This window comes from Cryptomeria japonica, chromosome 10, assembly GCF_030272615.1.
Source record: "Cryptomeria japonica chromosome 10, Sugi_1.0, whole genome shotgun sequence".
Taxonomy (NCBI): domain Eukaryota; kingdom Viridiplantae; phylum Streptophyta; class Pinopsida; order Cupressales; family Cupressaceae; genus Cryptomeria; species Cryptomeria japonica.
In genome coordinates, this window is record NC_081414.1 from 757,588,024 (window position 1) to 757,612,493 (window position 24,470).

A 24,470-nucleotide genomic window follows, 5' to 3' on the forward strand; every position below is an offset into this window, starting at 1 on the left:
TCAAAATCGATCATCAATAGCAATCCATTAACTCCACTTGGTCAACAGTTTGCCACAAAAAGTTAGCAACATTGGCTCCTTTAAATCATCCACAACCTGATCTACAACGAATTCTGGAAAGAAATCTAGCACCTACATTCACAACTTGACAAGATCCAGCACTTAGTATCAGAAGCACACTTAGTATCAGAAGCACACTCATTTAGAACGACAATTTTGTCAAAGACAACCAAATTGAAGTCTCAATTTGCTTTAACATATATCGCAGGTCTGAGATAAGGCATTTTATCATTGTTGTATCAGATCGCACTTTGTCTCGTGACTAATTTGCTTCTATCCACTCTTACCAATGAGATCTTTTGTCATTCTCTAACATTTTCAAGGGCTGTCATTAGTATAGATGGGCATGTTTTTATCAAGGGCTACGAATCTTAGCCCAGGCAATTAAGAGATAAGAGATTTTTTATTTGCAAGTAGAATATCACTTCACAAAACTAATTTGAACAACTCTTATAGGTGAAAAGATAGCTAGCATGACAAACTCCAATCAAGGAGGACATCACATTTCAAGTCTCTACAAGGTAGCTGTTGGGATCATCAAGTTGCAAGCTCATACAAGACAAGAACAAGAGTCATATACATCAAGAGAAATACAAGAAGTCACAAGGTGTCCTAGACTAGAACAAGGTGTCCTAGAAAAGAACATACCATCCAAGGCAATGACACAAGGCATCCTAGACTAGAACGAGGCATTGTAGGCAAGAACACCATCCATCCTATGCAAAGACAAGAACCAAGAACGTGGTCAGCATGATGATTCAATTGTAACACTTTAAGTTTTAGAAGGATACAAGGAAGCTGCTCGAACGAAAGGATTTCACAAAGAACTCACAAGGAAAAGTAGGATCAATGTGGGTAAGAGTTGAAAGTTGGGTCCCAATCCCGTGGAAGTCCGCGGGTTGGGAAAATTACCCACAAATTGGGCGCTCATTTCGCTTCGAGGGCCCGAGCCATGAATAAAATGGGCACATGTTTTCAGAAACGTGCGCCAGTTTTGGTTCAGGACCCCGAAGCAAAATGAGCACTCGATTTTTACAAACCGAGTGCCCATTTTCAGCTTGCCAGCCGACCCCCCCAGACCATTTTTTTCCTCATTCCAGGTACGTTCCTTTGTTTTTTAATATTTATTATTATTATTTTTCTAAAAACATGTTAATTTATTGTCATTTTTTAATTGTAGCGAGTAGGTTAATATTTTAAAGTTTGAAAAATGTTTTTGTTTAATAGTGTAAAAAAATTATTTAATTTTATGTTTAAAATAGTTGTTTCTAGTTTTCAAATATTGTAGAAAACATGAAAAATAAAAAATAGTTAAAACTTAAAACCCTCGGTAGAAAACAAAAACAAAAACATAAATGAACAGTAAACCCTAGACAAAAAACAAACGAACAATAAACCCTAGACAGAAAATGAATGAACAATAAACCTTAGAAAAAAAATGAACAATAAACCCTATACAGAAAGCAAACAATAAACTATAGATAGAAAATGAAAAATAACCCCCCCCCTCTCTCTCTCTCTCTCTCCCTTTTACCGATTTTCTCTCTCTCAATCTCTCTCATTACCTACTCTCAATCTCTCAATCTCTCTCATTACCCCCCCCCCTCTCTCTAGGACCCCTTACTACTTCCTAGGACCTCTTAAGACATTATAGGATGCCCTTAATACATCCTAGGACATCTTTTGACCCTATAAGAAACCGAGAACGCTTTAATACATCCTACTACATCCTAAGACCCATGTGCACCCCAATGCTACATATATTTAAATGTTAGACATGTCTATAGTTAGATGTTTAAATTTCTTTTTGATATGTTAAAATGTTACGTTCTATATGTTTCTAATGTTATGTATAAATATTAAACCTGTATAGTTAGAAGTTAAAATGATATCCTAGGACCCCTTAGTATAATCTATGACCTTTTAAGATACCTAGGACCCCTTAGTAGAACCTTTTATGACATAAGATTCCTTAGAACCATTTTCACTCTAATGCTACATATATTTAAATGTTATACGTGTATAGTTAGATGTTTAAATGTTTAAATCTCTCTCTCTCTCTCTCTCTCTCTCTATATATATATATATATATATCTCACTCACACTCTCTCTATCTCGCTCACTCTCGCTCATTACCTACTCTCTCTCTCATTAGCTACTCTCTCTCTCTATCTCTCTCTCTCTCTCACTCACACACTCTCTCTATCTTTCTCACCCTCTCTCATTACATACCCTCTCTCTCATTAGCTACTCTCTCTCTCTCTCATTAGCTACTCTCTCTCTTTCACTCACACTCTCTCATTGCCTTCTCTCTCTCTCTCTCTCTCTCTCTCTCACCCACACTCTCTCTATCTCGCTCACTCACTCTCTCTCTATCTCACTCACTCTCTCCCTATCTCACTCACTCTCTCTCATTAGCTACTCTGTCTCTCTATCTCACTCTCTCTCTATCATTAGCTACTCTCTCTCTCTCTCTCTCTCTCCCTCATTCACTCTCTCTCACTCATTGTCTATTAAATTACCTACTCTCCCTCTCTCTCTAGCTCTTTTTTTTTTAATTTCGTGCGTAAAAGTTTGAATGTTTAAATTTATATTTCTAAATGTTGTATTTAATTATAAGTTTTTTTTTGGAAGGTGAAATGTAAATTAAATAGTAATTGTAAATTTTCATGTTTGTATATACATGTGTATAGTTAGATGTTTAAATGTTTAAATTTCTTTTTGATGTTTTGAAATGTTACGTTCTATATGTTTTTAATATTATGTATAAATGTTAAACATGTATAGTTAGAAGTTAAAATGATATCCTAGGACCCCTTAGTAGGACCTTTTATGACATAAGATTCCTTAGACCCATTTTCACCCCAATTCTACATATATTTAAATGTTATACGTGTATAGTTAGATGTTTAAATGTTTAAATCTCTCTCTCTCTCTCTCTCTCTCTCTCTCTCACTTATCTCTCTACAACTCTTGACAAAGTTTTATGACAAATATTAAGATATCCACTTATGTTAGTCATCATTCTTTTATCAGAAGTTGTTTTGCTTACTAAAGCTGTTGTTATTGCTCGTTGTGCTGCATTCCTATCTTTAGAACGACTTTTCTTTCCGATTGTATCAAAGGCACTAGCAACAGTCGATACAACTTGTTTTAAAGACTCATCCTTCTTCTTGGGTTTGACATAAAAGCCTAACTTCTTCATCACTTTTTCGCATTTTAGTCATTTTAATTAGTTGAAACATTAATTGACATTGAAACCCAAATTTCTTAATATAAAAAAATTGTCTAAACAATCTATTTGCATGCGTCCTAATCTATCTCCATGAAACCAAGATAGGAAGATTGTCTAGCACATCACTTTTAATTTGAAAATATTCATTCATTTCATTATCATTCAAACATGTTTCTTTTTCAATTGGTGTTTCCATGTCTACATCCACATTATTGATTTCCATTGCCGGTTGATTTTCAATTCTGGTTTTAATTTGAGTTTTACTTTAATTTGGGGTTTGATTTTCAATTGGGGTTTGATTTAATGAGTAACCTGCTTCTTCTAAATCACCAATTTGTTCATGAGAATAAACATGGGGCTGTGAAGCCATACCTGTATCCAATAATGGATTAGAAGATGCACCTAAATTTGGTTCTATTATGTTTCCTTCTTCAACATTTATTGTGTCCTCGATGTTCTCCTCTTCTGAAACGATTGTTGAACTTGAAGCTCCAACATTTTTCAATTGTTTAATTCTTGCTCTTCTTTCTCGTTGAAGTTTTGCCTCCTTCTGTCTATTTGCTGCAATGTCTTCAGCTATCAAAACCTTCCTTTGCCTCTTTCTACGTTGATTTGATCCCATGGCTACACCAAAATTGGAATTCGAATGGATCTCCTTGTCAAATAGATAAAAGACAAGAAAAAAGAATGATTTAACAAAATATTCTCTCTACAGATCAAACCTATTGGATAATGATTGAATAATCATTCAATCATTGAAATTTGTCCTTGTGGGCCAGATTTTTGCCCAACAAATATTTTAAGAAATGGGCACCCATTATTTGGATGAAATGGGTGCCCGTTTTCAAATTGGCTACACGTTTCTTAAAAACGGGTGCCCGTTTCACTTTCAACGGTACAAAGCGAAACAGGCGCCTGTTTTTTGAATTTCAAATAACAGGTGCCCATTTCATAAAAGGTGGAGTGGGAAACAACCCTCTGCCTTGGTTTTGGCTTCGGGTTAGGCTTGGTGGGACCAAGCCTATGCTTGGACCTCCAAAAAAATGGCTAAGGCAAAAGAATATCAGATTTCTGCCTTGGCCTAATTTTTTGAGGACCTTCCCGATCAAATATTTTGATGAAACAAAAACCCATTAGAGTTCTCAGTGTCTTGATTTCAAAAATGTAAATTTCATAGTGATAAGATTATTTTTACTATTTTTGCATTATTTATTAATCAAGAGTGGTACCTAAACCTAAAATACTGAGGGTTAGTAAAACTTTAATAACTTTTTTGTTTTTAGGTTTTTATAAAAATAAATTATATGACATCAATCTACATACAATTATTTTGAAGAATAAAAAAAAAATTACAAAAACTTGAAATTTTCATCAAATTATGGTGGTCGTACACCCGATGTTTTGAAAATGCACTTTATTGTCAATTAGAAATTAATAAAAAAATATATTCAATAAAAAAAAGCAAAAATATTCTCATCAATATTTGGTGTCTTAGGTATCGTTTCCCAAAAGGATTTGCAAAAATTCATTTATTTGCGTCAAAAAATGGTGGTCGTACACATGTGTGGTATGGTCCTGAAACAGGCATTTTGAAAAAGTGGTTTTTGAACATGCATACGAAAAATCAATTTCTACCATGTGCGTATTGAAATAAGTTACAAATTTGAAAAGTAGACTTCGAGCACTACATTTTCTATTAATGAAGTTTTTTGAGATTCAATCTCTAAGTGCTTCAAATTTTGACATCAATCGACAAAAAATTTGAAAAACAGAGAAAACACTTCCACTTTTTGCCCTCGTGGGACTCAACTTCTTGCAGCCACCCATGCACTCTAGGCACAATGAAGATTAATGCAACATCAAGGGAGAAACTTTCAACATCAAGCATTCAAGGAGGAAAATTTTCACAATCTTGAATTTCCTTTGGAAATCCAAGAATCATTGTCAATATAGCCAAATGAAAGCTCAAGAATCAGAGTGATCAAGACAAGATAGTTTCAAAAGAGTTAATCAAAGTTAGAGGATCAATTTGAGAAAAGCTAGATCATCACTTCAGGAGCTTGGAAATCTTGAGTATCAAGAGATATGCCTCATTCATTCACACACTTGTGATGAGCTGCAAAGAACGAGATGAGGTGGCACCTAGTCATGATTTATCCAATCACATTTCAAGATAAGGTGTCCAGATTCAATGAACCTAACTCATCCAACAAAGAGATAACTATCACATGCAGGCACAAAGTTCGATGTACCTACCATCACCATTTATTGCTTGAATTTTTAGAGGACATCTATGTGTCCCATCAAATGTAATTGTATCATTGGTCAAGCATTAAATGCTTTGGAATGGGTGTAACAAACCCTAATTAGGGTTTCTATCTTTCAATCTTGGCCATTGATTGTGAATCAGTCTAAGCCAACTAATTGTAATGAGAGCACTATATAAGGCTTCACTTAGATTCATTTTTAAAGTTAATGGTAGTAGTTCAAGAATAGCGAACAATGAATAGACATTAGATATTACGTAGTTAGAGTAGGGTAGTAAGAGAAGGCAAAGATTGTTGCTAAGATATTGTTGCAAAAGGCATGCAAACTTCATTGAAGATATTGTGAATTCTATATGTTGATTCAATAATTTCCATAGTCTTTACTTCTCATTTGATTTTCATGTTGTTTAGATGAATGGAAGACTTTGTGTATGATGAATCGTGAAATTGGTATATCCATACTACTAACACCTTGCTGATGGTAAAGTGCCTTGCATAGTCAACTAGATCTATTTAGCCAAGCTTAACTTCAATTATCATTCCTTCATTGATATGCATCAACTTGATGGTGTCTATGCTTGTGGTGATGATTTGCAAATCATAAAGCTATCCTTAGGAGATTCACTAGCCTTGTGGATATGTTTGTTGCATGTTGAAGCAAGACTTAGTTGAAGTTTTACCAAAGATTGTCCTTCACTCTTACATTCTTAGATTAGATTAGCCTTCCTAAACCCTATCCTTTTTTCCTTTTTCAAATCAAGTAAATCCCACGTTCCAACATCATTCGACCATTCAAGTATTCAATGTAAGTTGACCTTGTGATTCCAACAATATCACATCATATACAACTCAGTTTATCCAAGAGCACATCAAGACCTGACATTTGATAGCCTTGGAGTCATCCCACTTGATCACACAACTTAGCATTCGGGAGTCTTTGTTCAAGAGAGGATATAATACTTAGTATTTTATTATGTGTTGCATAGTGCGTAAAAGCACCATCAACACTTCCTAGCTTGGATTTTCTCATTTTGGTATTTATTTCACTATTTTGCCCTTGCCCATTATTACATTTTCGCGAATTATGCAAATTTTAGCTTTTATTAATTTGTAGTTTTTATTTAAATGACTTAGTTTTTATGGGTTTTAAGGATTTTAAAGTTGTTTGCAATGTTTATCGAAAGTATCATTTCCAAACTCATTTGAAGTGTTTATTGAAAGTTTTATTTTTTGATTAAGGCTTGTTTGTAGCGTTTTTTGATTAAGTGGTTGCTTTTATCTCACCATTGATGCTTGCTTCCTAGCTTGCATTTGCTGGTTTAGGTATACTTTACACTATATGTTTTTTCATTGGTATTCCTTCATAGTATGCTATTTTAGCCTTAAAATTTCATTTTGTAAGTGAGATAATTTGGTAGGTGAATGTGGCATATTTATTTGTAGTTTTTATTAAAATGATATAGTTTTTTATGGTGTACAAATATTTTGAGCTTGTTTGCATTGTTCTTTGACTAACTGGTTACATTATATGTCTCTAGAGGCTTGCTTGCTAGCTTCCATTTACTCATTTATGTATTTATTTCACTGTTATTCCTTTGCCAATTGTTGCATTTTCATGAATTATGACAATTTGTAATAGATGGTTTCAATGATGCTGGGTTAGGTTTTTCTAGAAATAAGGGCAAAAATAAAAATTGATTAGTTTTTATGGATATTTATTGGGAGCACTAAGTACTTTGTAGTGTGGCATATTCAAGGTATAAGGATTTTGAGCTTGTTTGCATTATTTTCTGACAAGCTACTTATATTATATGTCTCTAGAGGCTTGCTTGCTAGCTTGCATTTTCTCAATCATGTATTTATTTCTCTATTTTGCGCTTGCCTATTACTGGGTTGTTGCGAATTATTGTAATTTTAGCTTTTGTTAATTTGTAGTTTTAACTTTTAAATGACATATTTTTTTATGGGCATAAACAGTTTTAACTTTTAAATGACATATTTTTTTATGGGCATAAATATTTTGAATGTCATTAGGTGATATATGTGTGTGTAAGGTATGTGTTGAACTGCACTTTTGACGATACAAGTTCATAACTAGCAAGTAGAAGAATAAATCAAAGGGAGATTTCTTGATTCAAATGCGCCAATTATATCAAAATATTTTACGAAGAGGAAAGTGAGTTCTTGAATTTTAAAATAAGGACTAAGTAGTATCAAAGGTCCTAACCTTATCTTTCATATTATTGAGATTGAGGTCCTAGTTTTTGAGTAGTTGCTCAGACCTAGGCATTTGAGATAGGTGTCTCTAGTGGGTTGATGGTCACTGCACTACTAGGGGATTGTTGTCTTCGGTAGGCTATCTCCTACAAACTTATGTAAATGGTATTTTATTTATGAGGATGGATTTGGGCTATAGATCCAAACATCTAATCTCACCATGGTTTTCCTATCTCGGGTTTTCCATGTAAATCTGGTCTTCTTTGTGTGTATGTGTGTCCATTTAATTGTTGCATCATTAATTGCATAAGGAGATTTGGTATTTACATGAAGTTATTGAGAGTAATTAATGTTGAAGAATAAGTAAAATTGCATACACTAATTCACTCCCCTCTTAATAAATTATGTGTCCTTTAATTGTTATCAGGGCTAGGTTTTTGGATAAAGCTTAATAGTTTGAGGTAGATCTGAGATGGCACACTCCATTATTCTAGAAGGATCTTCTACATTTCATGTTCCTCTATTTGGTGGCTTGAATTATTGCTACTAGAGTGGAAGAACAAAGTCTTATTTGATGGCTCTAAGTTTTGATGTTTGGTAGTTTCTTTGATATACAAATATGTGTTTTCAAACAATCCCCCAATAGATACACCTAGTAAGAAAGCCTAAGAAAATATTTCTAAGGATATAAATGCTATCATTTTTGGTTTGACCAACTCTAAGTATATAAAGCTGATGCAATGTAAGATGGTTAAGGAAATGTGGACCAAACCCCATACAATCTATGAAGGGGATGAGAAGGTTAAGGAAGAAGAGCTTCAAACTTGTAGAGCTCAATTTAAAAGCTTAAGAATGAAGTATAATGAAAACATTACTTGCTTCATGCTCCAGGTTCATGAGATAGATTTCTCAATAAGAGGGCGGGGAGAAGAGCTAAGAGAACCATGTGTGGAGAAAAAAATTATTAGATCTATGCCATCAAGATTCTTTCCAAATGTGGTTACAATAGAAGAAGCGAAGGATTTGAACAAGCTTACAATGGATGAGCTACATAGATTTTTAACTACTTTTAAAATGAGATAGGAAAATAAAAAATCTATTGCAAAAGAGACTTAAGGCACCTAAGAGGTATGTTGTGTCAGATTCTAATGATAAATCAAATTTGGAAGTTGTCAACTTTGTTAGAAAAATACAATGGAGTTCTAGTTAGTACATAGAAAATTCACCTTTCAAATGTTTTAATTGTGGAGAAATAGGTTATTTCATGGCTAAGTGTCCCAACAAGGATTCCAATAGTGAAAGTCAAAACAATGGGAAAATGAATTTCAGCAAAAGATTTTTTTTAACAAGAATCAAAAAACATTTTTTGTGAGTGAGGATAGTGAATCATCTCATGAAGAAGAAGAGAAAATAAACACTAGAGGTAATAGTGAGGGAGCCTTATTTATGGCATTAGACACCAGATGATAACACCATAATTCAAACAGATGATGAAAATGATGATGGCTATGTAATAAAAGAACTACTTTACTCTTAGATAAAAGGACTAAAAAGAAGATTGATTAAGGAAGTGAAAAAATCTTGTCTTTCAGAAATTGGAGAAAGTAGAGGGGTGAACTCATACTAATGGTTCCCACTTTTGCCAACGAACAAAATTGGCAGAGGCGAGGCATTTTTTTATGGGGGTTCATGTTACTATTTACTAAGTTGTCATTAGTTTTATGTCCAAAGTCCTTCTATATACTCTAGTCGGTTAATACTACCGAAATACTCAGTCGGTAAGCACTAATGTAGTCGGTAACAGAAGTAAGAAGTCGCAGAGTTCAGTATACACCGAGCTGTCTACCGAGTAAAGTTCTATGTCTATCAAGCAACAAAGATGGTATACCGAGCTAATATGAACCGAGTGAAACGTGTTACCAGATTCATTGAACCTAAACATATAGGGAAACGTGTTACAAAGATCGAGGAACAGGAAACCGTTATCACATTGGAAATTGCACCTCAAGATTTTGTATGATTTCGAGGACATCTATCCAATCAAATAATTTGTATGGTTATTCATTTGATGAATCATGTTTTTAAGATCGAAGCAAGATCAGAACACCGTCATAAGAGATCTATTTATACAACATGAATTGAGGATCAAAGAGAGATGTGAAAAAGACTTATGTGTTAGATAAGTTGAAAAGAAAAGATCATGAGAAAGCACAGAGTGTTATGACTGTTACGATTGACAGAGTTATTCAGAGGTCACCGAGAAGGATTTTAGAGAACAGTCAAGGAACAGAGTAAACAGAAGGGTTTATCGAGTTGATTTATGAGTTACCGAGGTATGATATGAACAAGGTAATTTCATATTGAGCACATAGAATCTGCTATAACATTTCAAATGTAAAGTTGCAGATATTTTGTAAAGATTTGATTGTATTATTTTGTAGTAAGAGAAACCTTTAACAAGGTAAAAGACTCTAACAAGGTCTATAAATTGTAAAGCCTTTAACCAGGTGCAACATTTAGTATAATTGTTGTAAAATCCTTTAGCAAGGTAGATCTAAAGATCTTGATACTCCTAATAGGGTAAGCTATCAGAAATAGCTAAACATGTAGCTCTAACCACCTTTATTATTGCAATAGTGAAGTTGTGGGTGCCATCCCCACCACAGTTTTTCTCTCTAGCAAGGAGTTTTTGCATAACCAAAATATATGAGTTATGGAGTGAATCATGTATGAATGTTATTTATATGTTTTATGTTATGTTTCAACAATATTCAGTTTATGCTTAACAGTAAAGTTATTATTGAAGAAAAGGTTTTGAAGTACTGATTCACCCCTCCCCTCTCAATACATTAGCTTTCCATATTGAACCTAACAATTGGTATTAGAGCTAATAATCTTGGAAAAGGGTTTAACTGCGTAAAGAGAAAGATCTTATCAATGGAAGGCTACAAACAATCTCAGAGAATTATGAATCTTCAAAATGAATTAGATCATGCTAATCAAGTGATTGCAGACATGCAGAAACAAATGCAGAGATCACTGAAAGTTAGAAGAAGATTATCTGATGATTTGCATGACTCACAAGAGCTGGTGGAACAAATTGAGACATCATCCGAGAATAGTATATCTGAAGAAATAAAAGAAATGATTGTAGATCTAAAGGAAAAGAACAAAGCACTGACTGATCAGCTAAAAGCAATGAAAAGAGAACATGAGCATTTCATCATACAGATGACTAAAAATATTGATGCACTAAGGACAGCCGAGGATAAATTAGGAGATATTGAAAGAGAAAAAAATAGCTTGAAACATCAGTATCTGAAAAGAATGATGAAATCACTAGGATGACTGGAATTCAACAAAACCTGTCTGATCAATTGGGTTATGCACATCATGAAGCAGATCTGAAAGATAATGAGAATCAAGTATTAAAACTTGAAGTATCAAGGTTGACCGATGAACTTGAAACAGAGAAGAAATCCAAAGAAACACTGAAGAAAAGTTATGAAGCATCAAAGATGTTGGATGAGGAACTAAATACAAAACGACCCAACAAAGTTGCAGGACTCGGTTACAAAGGAAGAGACTTTACTGAGAAAGGAATCCACACTACCAAGAGAGGAGAATCATCAAAGAAAGGTGGAAACAAGAAGAACATCAAAGGAAAGAAGCCTATTTGCAACTACTGTGGAAAACAAGGACATACTGCCAACATGTGCCAAATAAGAAAAGGTAAGCAACCGAATGTCACTAGGTCTGACATGATTATTGTTACAATTGCAATAAGTATGGTCACACTTCTAACCATTGTAGGACAAAGTCTATTAACAACAATCAAAAGGCAAAATTCAAAGGATTTTGTAAAAACTGCAATAGATATGGACACAGTACCGAGAAGTGTTGGTTTAAGCAGAAGAACTATATGTGGTATGCACACCGAGCAAATACTAGAGGCTACCGAACTCACACAGAACTTAATCGACAGTATACTACAGTACCATGGGATTACAATACAAGGATATGGTATGAATGTTGTGGAAGATATGGACATATAAGTGCCAACTGCTTTATAAGGTTTGGAATGAACAACCGAAGATCATGGAGAAATCCTGGTATGACATGTTTTCATTGGCACAAAGTTGGACACTTGACTAAAGATTGCAGAGATCAACCCAGAGAAGATACTGAGGAAATAAAAGGCAAATTACAGATGATTTGGAAAAACAAAGAAAATGTGTCAACTAATGAAGAAAGCACCTTACCTACTGAGTTAGGTGCATCTGTTCCAAATTAATCGGTAAAGGTATGAAGGGACTGCATTCTCTCAAGGTTATATCTTAACAGTTCCTATTTTATCATGTACTTAATTCCAAAATATGCATAGCTAAGATGCAATAACATGTTTTGAAATTTTAACTAGTTTTTGGAATAATAGTCAAGTCGGTAAATATAGGAAGCTTGTCTAGTCGGTAAAAGCAATGTTATCGGTTTAATGGAACCAAGTACATTTAATGTTTTCTGACCTACCTGCACGGAGCCCGATAAGGTGTAATGTGTATTTAAAGCCTTTTGCGTGGTCATTTTGCACTTACCAAGTTTTCAGAAAGCAGAGCGAGCGATACAAAGGGGATCAAACTTTTCCAAAGTGAATTTTCAAGGTATTTATATCATTCACAACACATTTCTCAAAACCAGTTAACCAATCATATTAGCTGTGAATATCTGTTTTATCTACTAAGTTGAAAGCGTTTGCTGGTTAAGTTTTCAAACCCTAAGACTCCTTTTAGTAATCATCCAAATGGCCCCTAAAATTCAAAACCCTATTGTTGTTGAGAGCATTGAGAAGCCCTCACTGAAATATTCACTACCTCCCAAAGTTGCATCTGAACTGGATGATAAAATTGCATTTTCACTCATTCCGGATAGGGTTTTACTAGTTGAGGATGTTAGATTCTTCACTAAGTGTCGTGTTGAAGAACTAGGTCATACAGAGATCAAGGACACATATGATGAATTGTGTACCAATGGAAAACTGGATAGCAAGTTTGAACATATCAAAATCAAGGGATTGACCGAAGCCCTAACCTACCCGCAAGTCTTCAAACCCCAATGGGTTAAATTTGTTTTAAGCAAAGTTCATGATGACTTCATGTGGTTAGAGGAGCAACCATTTAAAATCACTAAGGAAATCATTCACTTGATCACCGGATATCCCATATTCGATCATGCCTAAGCCCAGAAGATGATATCACAAAAAGAATTGATCACTTTAACTGGAGTTGAATTTGATTGCAGAGGTCTGAAATTGAACAATGTTACAAACACAGAGTTAAAGTTTGCAATTAGAGTCATAGGTTATTGTTTCTTTCAATCAACAAGGGAAAACAATGTACCATGTGTAGCTGTTGATATAGCATACAAAATTGTGAAAAAGGGAATGAAAATTGATCTATGCGAAGTGTTGTTGAAAAATCTATTTGAAAATCTCAACACCATTAGGTAGCCAAAGAAGAACAACTCGACAAATACACTGAAGTTTGGATCACTTTTGGTATGCATATTTTTCTACTTTGAGAAATTCTTTCCATCAGTAGGTAATGTAGTTTGGGAGCTACACCAACCAATCACTCACCAAATAAATAACTTCATCAAGCAGCTAGGTGATAACTTCAATGAGATCATGGATGATTATTTTAGCAAGTTTCAGGAGAAGATGCATAACAGGTACAGGATACCACCCCAGTTAGTGGAAAAATACAAGGATAATATATGTTTTGAAGTGGATACCAACTACTGCCATGTCAATGCAGTAGAACCAAGAACTCAATCTTTGCCACCGATGGTTATGAAATTGATTTTGACATTACACAATAGCAGATAGATACCTTTCTTGCACTTCCAAGGCATGCTACCGAGATCAGGTATGGTACTTATGAAGAAGTAAAAGAAAAAGTTAAGATGAGCATTGTAGTACCTAAGGCTACAAGGAAAGCAACAAAGATGATCAAAGTATTAACAGAAAAATTTGGAGAGGGTTCTTCCTCTACTCCTGTCAAGAACGATCAACTCATCACCGAGGAGGAATCTAAAGCCCAAGAAGCAACAATTACATTGAGCACCGAGTTGCCTAAAGGGAAAATTTTGAAAAGGAAGAAACAGGATACATCACAGGTATCACCGACTCCTCCCGTGAAAAGACCAAACACAAGATCATCTGCAGTATCACCGAGTAAGAAGGAGAAAAATGTTGCCATGCCTAAGGTAACAAAAACTTATAAGAAGTCTACTCGGAGACTCATTTTGAACAAAGAGTCCAGTGACACCGAATCTGAAGACGTAAGTAAATTTCAGATTGTCAAGAGTAAGAAGGAAAATGTACATAGTGTTGACAATTTTTGCACAAATTTGAAACAATATGGTGGATTTGGAGCATTCAGGTATGTGAAATATGACTCCAGATCTGATGCTGAGAAGAGGCAAATTGAAGAAGCTATAATTTGTACACTTCTTAAATTCTGATTAGTTCCATTGGAAGTAACTAATTCTCTTCCAAAAGAATTGTATTTACACATTGATAACAGGTGGAAATATGCTATGGAATCGGAAATACAAATGAGAGAAAGATGTCTGGTACATCTCTTTCCAGACATGTCGGTGGATGAAATAAGTAAACATTTGAAAACCCACCAAGCAAAATTCCTAGTCAAACAAAGAGCCTTGAAACTGATGAATGGCTTGTATCTTGAAGTGGAGAAGGAAACAACAGAAAAATGGGAAAACTGTTAAGATATAACCCTTGTGAATCTAATTGATGATAAATCGGTTATTATATACATAACGGAGCATGCAGTTCGGAAATTAAACATAAACAAACTAATTGTTATGAACGGTTGCCTCCGTAGGGGCATGTCCATACGTGGCAACTGCCACATATGGACATGTCTCTACGTAGGCAACCTTTCCTCTTGTATTTAAACCGGATTCAATGATGGAGACGATCAATAACTCACGATAATCAGTCTTCTAGAATCGCTGTCATTATTCTTCGATCAATATTTCACAACATGGTATCAGAGCCAAGTTATTAAGAGAATAAATTAGATAGTCATATTACTCATAAGCATTTATTGGAAGTAAATAACAAATCGACGCGGAGGCTATATATGTAGAGGATATATCCGACTAAGAAAATATTCAAAATGTCAAGTAATATGAGAGTGGAAGATAGACTCGAAGGAGCCTCCAACTTCGTTTCCTGGAAGATACGAATCATTGCCATTCTCGAAGAACTAGAATTAGAGTCTTACATAGAAGAAAATCTAGACATGCCAAATGATGATCTAGAGAAATCTACTTGGAAAGGCATAATAATAAAGCAAAGAAAATAATTATTGACTCAGTCAAAGATCATATTCTTCCATCTATAGCCAGACTGCCTAAAGCATATGAAGTATTTAAAACCATTAAAAATACATATGAAGTTAACAATGCGAGCAGAATGTTAACCTTGAAACAACAACTTTTAAACATAAAGATGAATAAAGATGATACAATATCTACATACTTTTCAAGGATATCTGAAGTAAAAGACCAATTACAAACTATTGAAAATGAGGTAGATGATCAAGAAATCTCTCTCATAGCCCTAAGAGGATTACCAATTTCATGGGAATCCTACATTCAATGTATTAGTAGAACACCCCCCTTACCCAAATTTGAACAACTTAAGAATGAGTGCATTCAAGAGGAATCTCGACTAATCTCAAAAGGATTAGGGCCAAATAAAGAAGGAGAAATCCAAGCACTTAATACAAATACCTTCAACAAAAAGAAAAAGTTCTCCAAATGGAAGAGAGGAAATAAAAACCACCAGAAAAGAGATATGTCTAAAATTCAGTGTTACAAATGCGACAAATATGGGCACACTCACAGGAATTGTCTAGAAAGGAAGAAAACACAAGCTACTCTAGCCGAAGTCAAAGGAGAAAACTCACTTTTCTTCTTAGCCCTATCAAGCGAAATAAATACAAATAAAAACACTTGGATCGTAGACAATGGAGCATCAAGGCATATAACTGGATTAAGAAATCAGTTTGAAACACTTAATGGGCACTCAAGTGAAGAGGTTACTATTGGAGATAACTCCACATATCCTATGAAAGGAATTGGGACCTGTACTATCAAACTAAGAAATGGAGTATCTCTATAATTAAAGGATGTTCTGTTTGTACCTAGAATAAAAAGAAATCTAGTCTCAATCTCAGGCCTAGTTGATCAAGGATATCGGGTTACCTTCAATGAAGATAAAGTTCTACTCTGGCCTAAAAATACAAATATAAAAAATGCCATAACAATAGGTTCAAGAAATGGTAGCCTATACAAACTATGCAATGATCAAAAGGAAGCACTAAATCTTGAAGTTTCAAATAATAATGAATTATGGCACAAAAGATTAGGACAACTAAGATATAGTGCTCTATCCAACATAAAGAAGATTACTTCAGGACTGCCCCAACTAAAATCTGAACACACAGGCATTTGCAAAGGATGTGCCTTGGGAAAGAATGTGAAAGTTTCTTTTCCCTCAAGCGAGCACAAATAAAAATCTATTTTAGAACTAATTCACTCAGACCTATGTGGTCCCATGTCAACACCATCCCTAACTGGATCCTTATACTACATAATCTTTGTTGACGAGTACTCTTGAAAAACATGGATACATTTTCTAAAGTGCAAAGACTCAAATGAAGTACTATCTAAGTTCAAAGAATTCAAGGCACTAGTAGAAAACCAGTCAAGGAAGAAAATTAAGGTGTTAAGATCTGACAATGGGGGAGAATATACATCTGACAACTTCAAAAACTTTTGTAATTCTGTCGGGATTAAGAGGGAGTATACTGTACCATATAATCCACAACAGAATGGAGTAGCAGAAAGAAAGAACAAAACCATAATTGAAGCAGCAAAAGCCATGATGCATGACCAAAACTTACACACTTCATTCTGGGCAAAAGCTTCAAATACATCAGTCTACATTCAAAACAAATGTCCACACTCAGTTCTAGAAAACATAACTCTTGAAGAAACTTTTACAGGGAACAAACCCGACTTAAGTCATTTAAGGATATTTGGCTGTCCTGTATATATACATGTTCCTAAAGAAAAGAGGACAAAACTAGAACCATCCGGAAAAAGAGGTATCTTCATTGGCTATAGTGAAAAAACTAAAGGATATCATAATATTACACTCAAAGAACCTGAGGATGATAACATTACTAAAGAAGAAGAAGATCACATAACAGGGATTGAGAGGGAGAATATCATAGAAAATTCTGAACCTTCAGACACTGAGAGGGAGGACATTATAAGAGCTTCTGAACCTCTTGTTGATGAAAATATTGAAACACTCAATAACAAGAAAAGACCTATGTGGGCAAGGAAAATGATTGAAGAGAATAATGTAGAACCAAATGAAATTTCCAAAGAAAATAAGTGAACAAGAACTCTAAAATGTTATGCTGCACTTCTAACCGAACTCACAAATTCTGAACCAACATATGTCAGAGAAGCTTTATCAAAACAGGCTTGGAAAGATGCTATGGTTGAAGAATATCAATCTATACTAAAGAATGATGTTTGGGATATAGTGCCTAGACCAAAAGACAAATCAATTGTCTCATCCAAGTGGTTATTCAAGATCAAATATGCATATGATGTCAACATTGAAAAAGATAAAGCTCGCTTTATGGCTAGGGGATTCTCTCAGAAAGCAGGAATTGATTATGAAGAGACATTTGCCCCAGTTGCCCAGTATACGTCAGTAAGAACAATCATTGCAATTGCAACATCCAAAGGATGGAAAATTCACCAAATGGACATAAAGACTGCCTTCCTAAATGGTTCAATCGAAGAAGAAGTATATATAGAACAACCAGAAGGATTCACCATACGTGATAAAAATTGCTATGTTTGTAAACTAAAGAAAGCTCTATATGGGCTAAAACAAGCACCTAGGGCCTGGTATGCAAGGATAGACATCTATCTCTCCAAACTAGGGTACTCCAAGAACCTAGTAGATCCCAACATCTACTTCAAGGCTTCAAATGGCAATATGATTATATTGGTCCTTTATGTGGATGATCTTTTGATAACAGGAAAGGATAATCTCATTGTGAAATGTAAGCAAGATCTGGCAGCAGAATTCGATATGAAGGATCTAGGGCTTCTACATTATTTTCTGGGATTAGAAGTATGGCAGAAGAAAAACTACATCTTCCTAAATCAAGGAAAGTACACCACAGATATTCTAACTAGATTTGGGATGATGGAGTGTAAGCCATTAGCTACACCAATGGAAACTAATTTGTACAAGCTAAAAATTGAGGCAAAAGATTCAGAACCTACAGATCCCACACTCTACAGACAAATCGTCGGTTCACTCTTGTATTTGGTAAATACTCATCCTGATATCTACTATGCTACAAATGTATTAAGTCACTTCATGTGTGAACCTAAGAAGATACATCTAATGGCTGCTAAACACATTCTAAGATATTTACCAGGCACAATCGGACTCGGCTTAAAGTATGAAAATGTTGAGATTAAACTTGAAGGATATTCTGATTCTGATTGGGCTGGAAGTACCACTGACCATAAAAGTACTACAGGGTGTTGCTTCAGTCTTGGTTCTACTATGATATCTTGGTTCAACAGAAAATAGTCAGCAGTTGCTCAAAGCTCCACCGAAGCAGAATATATGGCAGCCTCCATGGGAGCTCATGAAGTGGTATGGCTGAGAAAATTATTATTTGGATTATTTGGAAAAACTCTGAATTCAACAATAATTCACTGTGATAATCAGAGCTGTATCAAGCTCTCAGTAAATCCAATTTTTCACAATCAATCCAAACATATTGAGATCCCTTATCACTACATAAGAGATATGGTAGATCAAAATGTCATAAAACTAGTGTACATCAGTATTGAAGAACACAATGCTGATATCTTCACCAAGCCACTTTCAAGATTGAAGATAGAATACTTCAGAAGTAAACTTGGTATGACTAGATTATAATTGAGATTAGTAGGATGAAATTCCTACCATGTGTAATTTGTTCATGAATAAATAAATAAAATGTATATTGCAATATTCTAACTGTGTTCAAGAAGATGACGATCTTCTTATGTTTAAGGTTACTATTTCAAGGTGACGATCTTGACAATAGCTGACCAAGTGTCAAGATTGACTACATTAAGTTGTTGTCTTGGATTGTGTTGGATATCTTGATTCTAAAGTATGTGATCATCTCATGATTGACTTCTTAAGTGATTGTCCCGGACTGAGCCGAATATCATGATAGTGAGTCTATTGTCATGACAAGACTATATTAAATGTTGTCCCGAATTGTGTCGGAAGTCATGACAGAATATGCTCCCAAGAAAATTACTTAGATCCACTCCTGCTAAGAGGGAGTGTTAAGATATAGCCCTCGTGAATCTAACTGATGGTAAATCAGATATTATATACATAACAGAGCATGTAGTTTGGAAATTAAACATAAACAAACTAATTGTTATGAACGGTTGCCTCCGTAGGGGCATGTCCATATGTGGCAACTGCCACGTATGGAAATGTCCCTACGTAGGCAACCTTTCCTCTTGTATTTAAACTGGATTCAATGATGGAGACGATCAATCACTCATGGCAATCAGTCTTCCAGAATCGCTGTCATTATTCTTCGATCAATATTTCACAATAAAAACATTTTCAAAATTCGGCCTGAAGGAACCCAAAGTGGAAGTTGAAATAGTTGATATTATCGAGCAAGATCCTGTGTCAACTATACAACTTGATGAGAATATCATGGACACCGAGGCACCAGAAACAGAGATGATAGAAGGGAATGTCTATGACAAACCGGTATCAAGTGAATTGGTTTTGGAACAAGTCAAGGCCTATCCTCCGGTGAATCCACATGTTTCAACCAAGACACCTCAGGACACTGAACAAGGCACAGAAGGACAACAGTCTACCAAAGGAGAAGCTACTTCTCAGGCCACTGGGGAACAGACTTCTCAAGCACCAACAAGCACCGATACTGTTGCAATCGAGACCCCAAGCAAGGAAATACCACAGAGTACAACAGAGGCTAAGGAAATTGACAAAAGTGTTGTCTTGACCGAGCAACCTACCAAGGGTGAACAAGCCTCCCAAGCCATTGTACTATTTCAACCGATGAAAGCCTCGTCCTCTAAAGAGAAGAAAATGAGGAAGCATAGTTTCAAAGTAGATTTGTCAAAACCAATTGTGTTGCCAAATGTAGACATATCCAAACTAAAAGGGCAAGCACTCATTGAATTCGGTGAACTATGCAAAGCCAAAGCAGAGCAAGAGAAACAAATGGCTATACAAAAGAAAAACAGAGTACTTCAGAAGGTGAAAGCACTATTAACAGAAATGCTACCGGAAGCTACTGTGACAAAAGATGCAGCCATCCATGTGCAACTAGATGAACTCCTTACTAAATTAGAAGCATCTGGAGTAGCCGCATCTGAGTACCTGAGAAAATTGAAGGACAAAGAGCTCACAACCAAAATGATTGAAGAGGTACAAAAAGCCATTGCTCTTGGTAAAGTTAAGCTAGTAGGACTCATTGTTGAGTTGTCCCCTCAACTCAAACACATTCTTTATTTATTTCAAAAGCTCTGCACATTTTCTTTATTCATTAAAGATGTCAAGAATAAAACCAATGCTATTGAAAAAGAGATCACCAATCTCTCAAATAAATTGACCACCGAGCCAAATTCTATTCAGAATTTCTATACCAAGTTACAATCTCTCATGGCTCAACAGTTGGAACTACGGAATGAAGAGCACAGAATAAGAATGGATGTAATGACTCTTCAAACCTTATTCATTCCACACTTGTCCTCCATCCAAGAACAAATCAACCGAGCTACCTCTTTGTCCACTCAACAAGAGGGAAGCACTTTAGATGGTTTGATATTATTATTAGTTGACATTACAACTTAGAATTCTTTAATGGACAGTGTCAAGACTGCACTCTCTACTACCCTCACCGATGCAAGAACAAAGTATAAATCCATTTTTGACCAGTTGCCCCCACCGAATGGTAACTAGTTTTGTTGTTTGTCAAAAAGGGGGAGTATAGTGTATGTATAGTGTATACAAGAGGAAGTACACCAAGCAGATCAGAGTATCATAATATACAGGTGAATTTGATAGGGGGAGCAGTGAACATGGAGTAGTGAACAGGGAGCAGTGAACAAGGATCAATGAACAACGAGCATACAAAATCAGAATTATGTATAGTATATTGATAAGGGGAGTATATTTGAGTATACTATTTATTGACAATTGTATATACTGTCAGTTTAGTCACATTTTGTAAGTATATAGATTTTTTGAGTTATGACTTTGAAAGGAGTTTTGTCAAACATACAAAACTAATGTCAAAAGGGGAGATTGTTACTATTTACTAAGTTGTCATTAGTTTTATGTCCAAAGTCATTCTATATACTCTAGTCGGTTAATTCTACCGAAATACTCAGTCGGTAAGTACTAATGCAGTCGGTAACAGAAGTAAGAAGTCACAGAGTTCAGTATACACCGAGCTGTCTATCGAGTAAAGTTCTATGTCTACCGAGCAGCAAAGATGGTATACCGAGTTAATATGAACTGAGTGAAACATGTTACCAGATTCATTGAACCTAGACATATATGGGAAACATGTTACAAAGATCGAGGAATAGGAAACCGTTATCACATTGGAAATTGCACCTCAAGAATTTGTATGATTTCGAGGACATCTATCCAATCAAATAATTTGTATGGTTATTCATTTGATGAATCATGTTTGTAAGATCGAAGCAAGATCAGAACACCGTCATAAGAGATCTATTTATACATCATGAATTGAGGATCAAAGAGAGATGGGAAAAAGATTATGTGTTAGATAAGTTGAAAAGAAAAGATCATGAGAAAGCACAAAGTGTTATGACTGTTATGATTGACAGAGTTATTCAGAGATCACCGAGAAGGATTTCAGAGAACAGTCAAGGAACAAAGTAAATAGAAGGGTTTATCGAGTTGATTTATGAGTTACCAAGGTATGATATGAACAAGGTAATTTCATATTGAGCACATAGAATCTGCTATAACATTTTAGATGTAAAGTTGCAGATATTTTGTCAAGATTTGATTGTATTATTTTGTAGTAAGAGAAACCTTTAACAAGGTAAAAGACTCTAACCAGGTCTATAAATTGTAAAGCCTTTAACCAAGTGCAACATTTAGTATAATTGTTGTAAAATCCTTTAGCAAGGTAGATCTAAAGATCTTGATACTCCTAACAGGGTAAGCTATCAGAAATAGCTAAACACGTAGCTCTAACCGAGCAACCTTTATTATTGCAGTAGTGAAGTTGTGGGTGCCATCCCCACCACAGTTTTTCTCTCTAATAAGGAATTTCTGCGTAACTAAAATATATGAGTTATGGAGTTAATCATGTATGAATATTATTTATATATTTTATGTTATGTTTCAGCAATATTCAGTTTATGCTTAACAGTAAAGTTATTATTGAAGAAAAGGTTTTGAAGTACTGATTCACCCCTCCCCTCTCAGTACATTAGCTTTCCATATTGGACCTAACAGTTCGAACGACCTGGGGGTGTTCAGCGAATCACCCCTGAGGGTTTGATCGAACCCACCATTGGATCCAGGTTCGATCGAACCCATTAAAAAATTATTTTTTAAAAATCTCTATAAAAGCTGAAAATGACAGTTAAACTGTCATTTTCAAGTTCGGAGTTTACTATGGAGAGGGGTTTAGAGAGAACCCTACGTCAACATTACATCACCGTGCCCTGTTAGTAGCAACCAACACTTCTCATCTTTAAGCTTTTGACCTACATTATTTCAGGTGCACAAAATAATATTTCATTTAATAATATTTTATTTATTTTTTATTAATTTTATTTAAAAATTAGTAAATAATTTGTTTTTTAATTTATTTTTTTAATTAAATAATTGTATATTTATTGCTTTTTTCAGCATTTAAAAAAACGTTAACAAAAACTTAGAAAACATATCTATACTAAAATTTTAAAACTTAGTGTAGCGTAGTAAATTGTACACCCTTGCTAGGGTGGTACAATTCTACGCTTAGTTTAACAGTCGCCTTAGTGTGTTTGCATCTTGCATTTCTAATCTCCTTTAAGCATTTAATTAATTAATTTAATTAAATCTAAAGTCATATTTCATCACTCCCACATCATAAAATTGAGCCCTTTACCCTAAGTGTGCCCCTTTTTTATTTTTTTCCTCCAATAAATCATTAAATCATAAACACTAATTATGTCTTATTTCGACCTTTAAGGCTCGATTTCGCATATCAAAACATCTTGAAATGAGTTGTAACTTTGGGATTCACTCTAATACCATCATATCTAACAGCTCTAAAATTTTGGTGAAAAGTTGCACCCAGTCCCCAATATTTTTCTTGAAATTTTGGGAGCATAATTATATGATATTATAATGCTTAACTTCAAGAAATTGGCGGGAAATTTAAATCCTAGGTCGGCCTAAAGATGAAATTAAGATCTAGGGTTTCATACATAAGAGCTAGATCTTTCTTCATTTGAAGAAAAACTAAAATCTAGGAAAAAAACTTTTGTAGCGAGCACAAGGAACCTTGTATGTAGTGAAAGAGAAGCTTATGTGGAGTCTTCAACAAAATTCATCAAGCATTCATCAAGTATTCATTGTCAATTAGGAGCCTTGAAGACATTGAAGAATAATAGGAGATGAAGTGGCTTATATCTCTCCTTTGGGGGTTGGTATGGTTTCATGTTATTTTCATGTCTTTGTATGAGCTTCTTTCGTATTCCCAATGTGTTGGCAAAAGTGGGATTAGGTCCTAGTCACCCAGTCTCGCTTTTTCCCCTCCACATTTTGGTGAACCCGACGTGAATCCAATCTTCTTTAATTCTGATTTATATTCTCAGATCTGAGTGGTTTTTCTATTTCAAATTCAAATTTACATTTACAAGTTTCAATTCCTTGCAAATTTTAAAAAATTATAGGTCAATTTTGTTAAAACCCTAATTTTTCAATTCAAAATTGAACTTGTGGATAGCATAATTTGGACTAGGAACACATTTCACTCATAAATTTGATTTTCTAAACCAACATTTAGAGTTCTTGCATTGGTAAAAATTGAACATTTCCTTCTATTTTGCATATGTTATCATTTGAAAGAGGAAAATTGTTGTCATGATGCATTCATTTCATAAATGTGATAATGGGTTAGCTTCCCTTGCTTTAATTTTTCCATTTCTTAAAGAACTTGCTCCTATCTATAACAACATTTTAGTTCCTAAAAGAGTTATTACCAACTCCTTCAAAACTCTCCAATGCTCTAAGGATGAAGGTTTGAAGAGTGATCTTGACAATTCTCCTAAAATGTGCCATTCCCATCTAGCTATCTTAGGGGACAAGAATGATATCATAAACACTTTTCTTACTGTTATGTTACCTTGTTTACATGATGCCTCTCTAAGTGAAAAGGTATTTATGGACATTGACTTATCATCTCCTAAATTTGGTCTTACCAATGGGGGCATGTTAGTGCAACAAGAGGTTATGAACACTTCTTTCAAAGATCTCC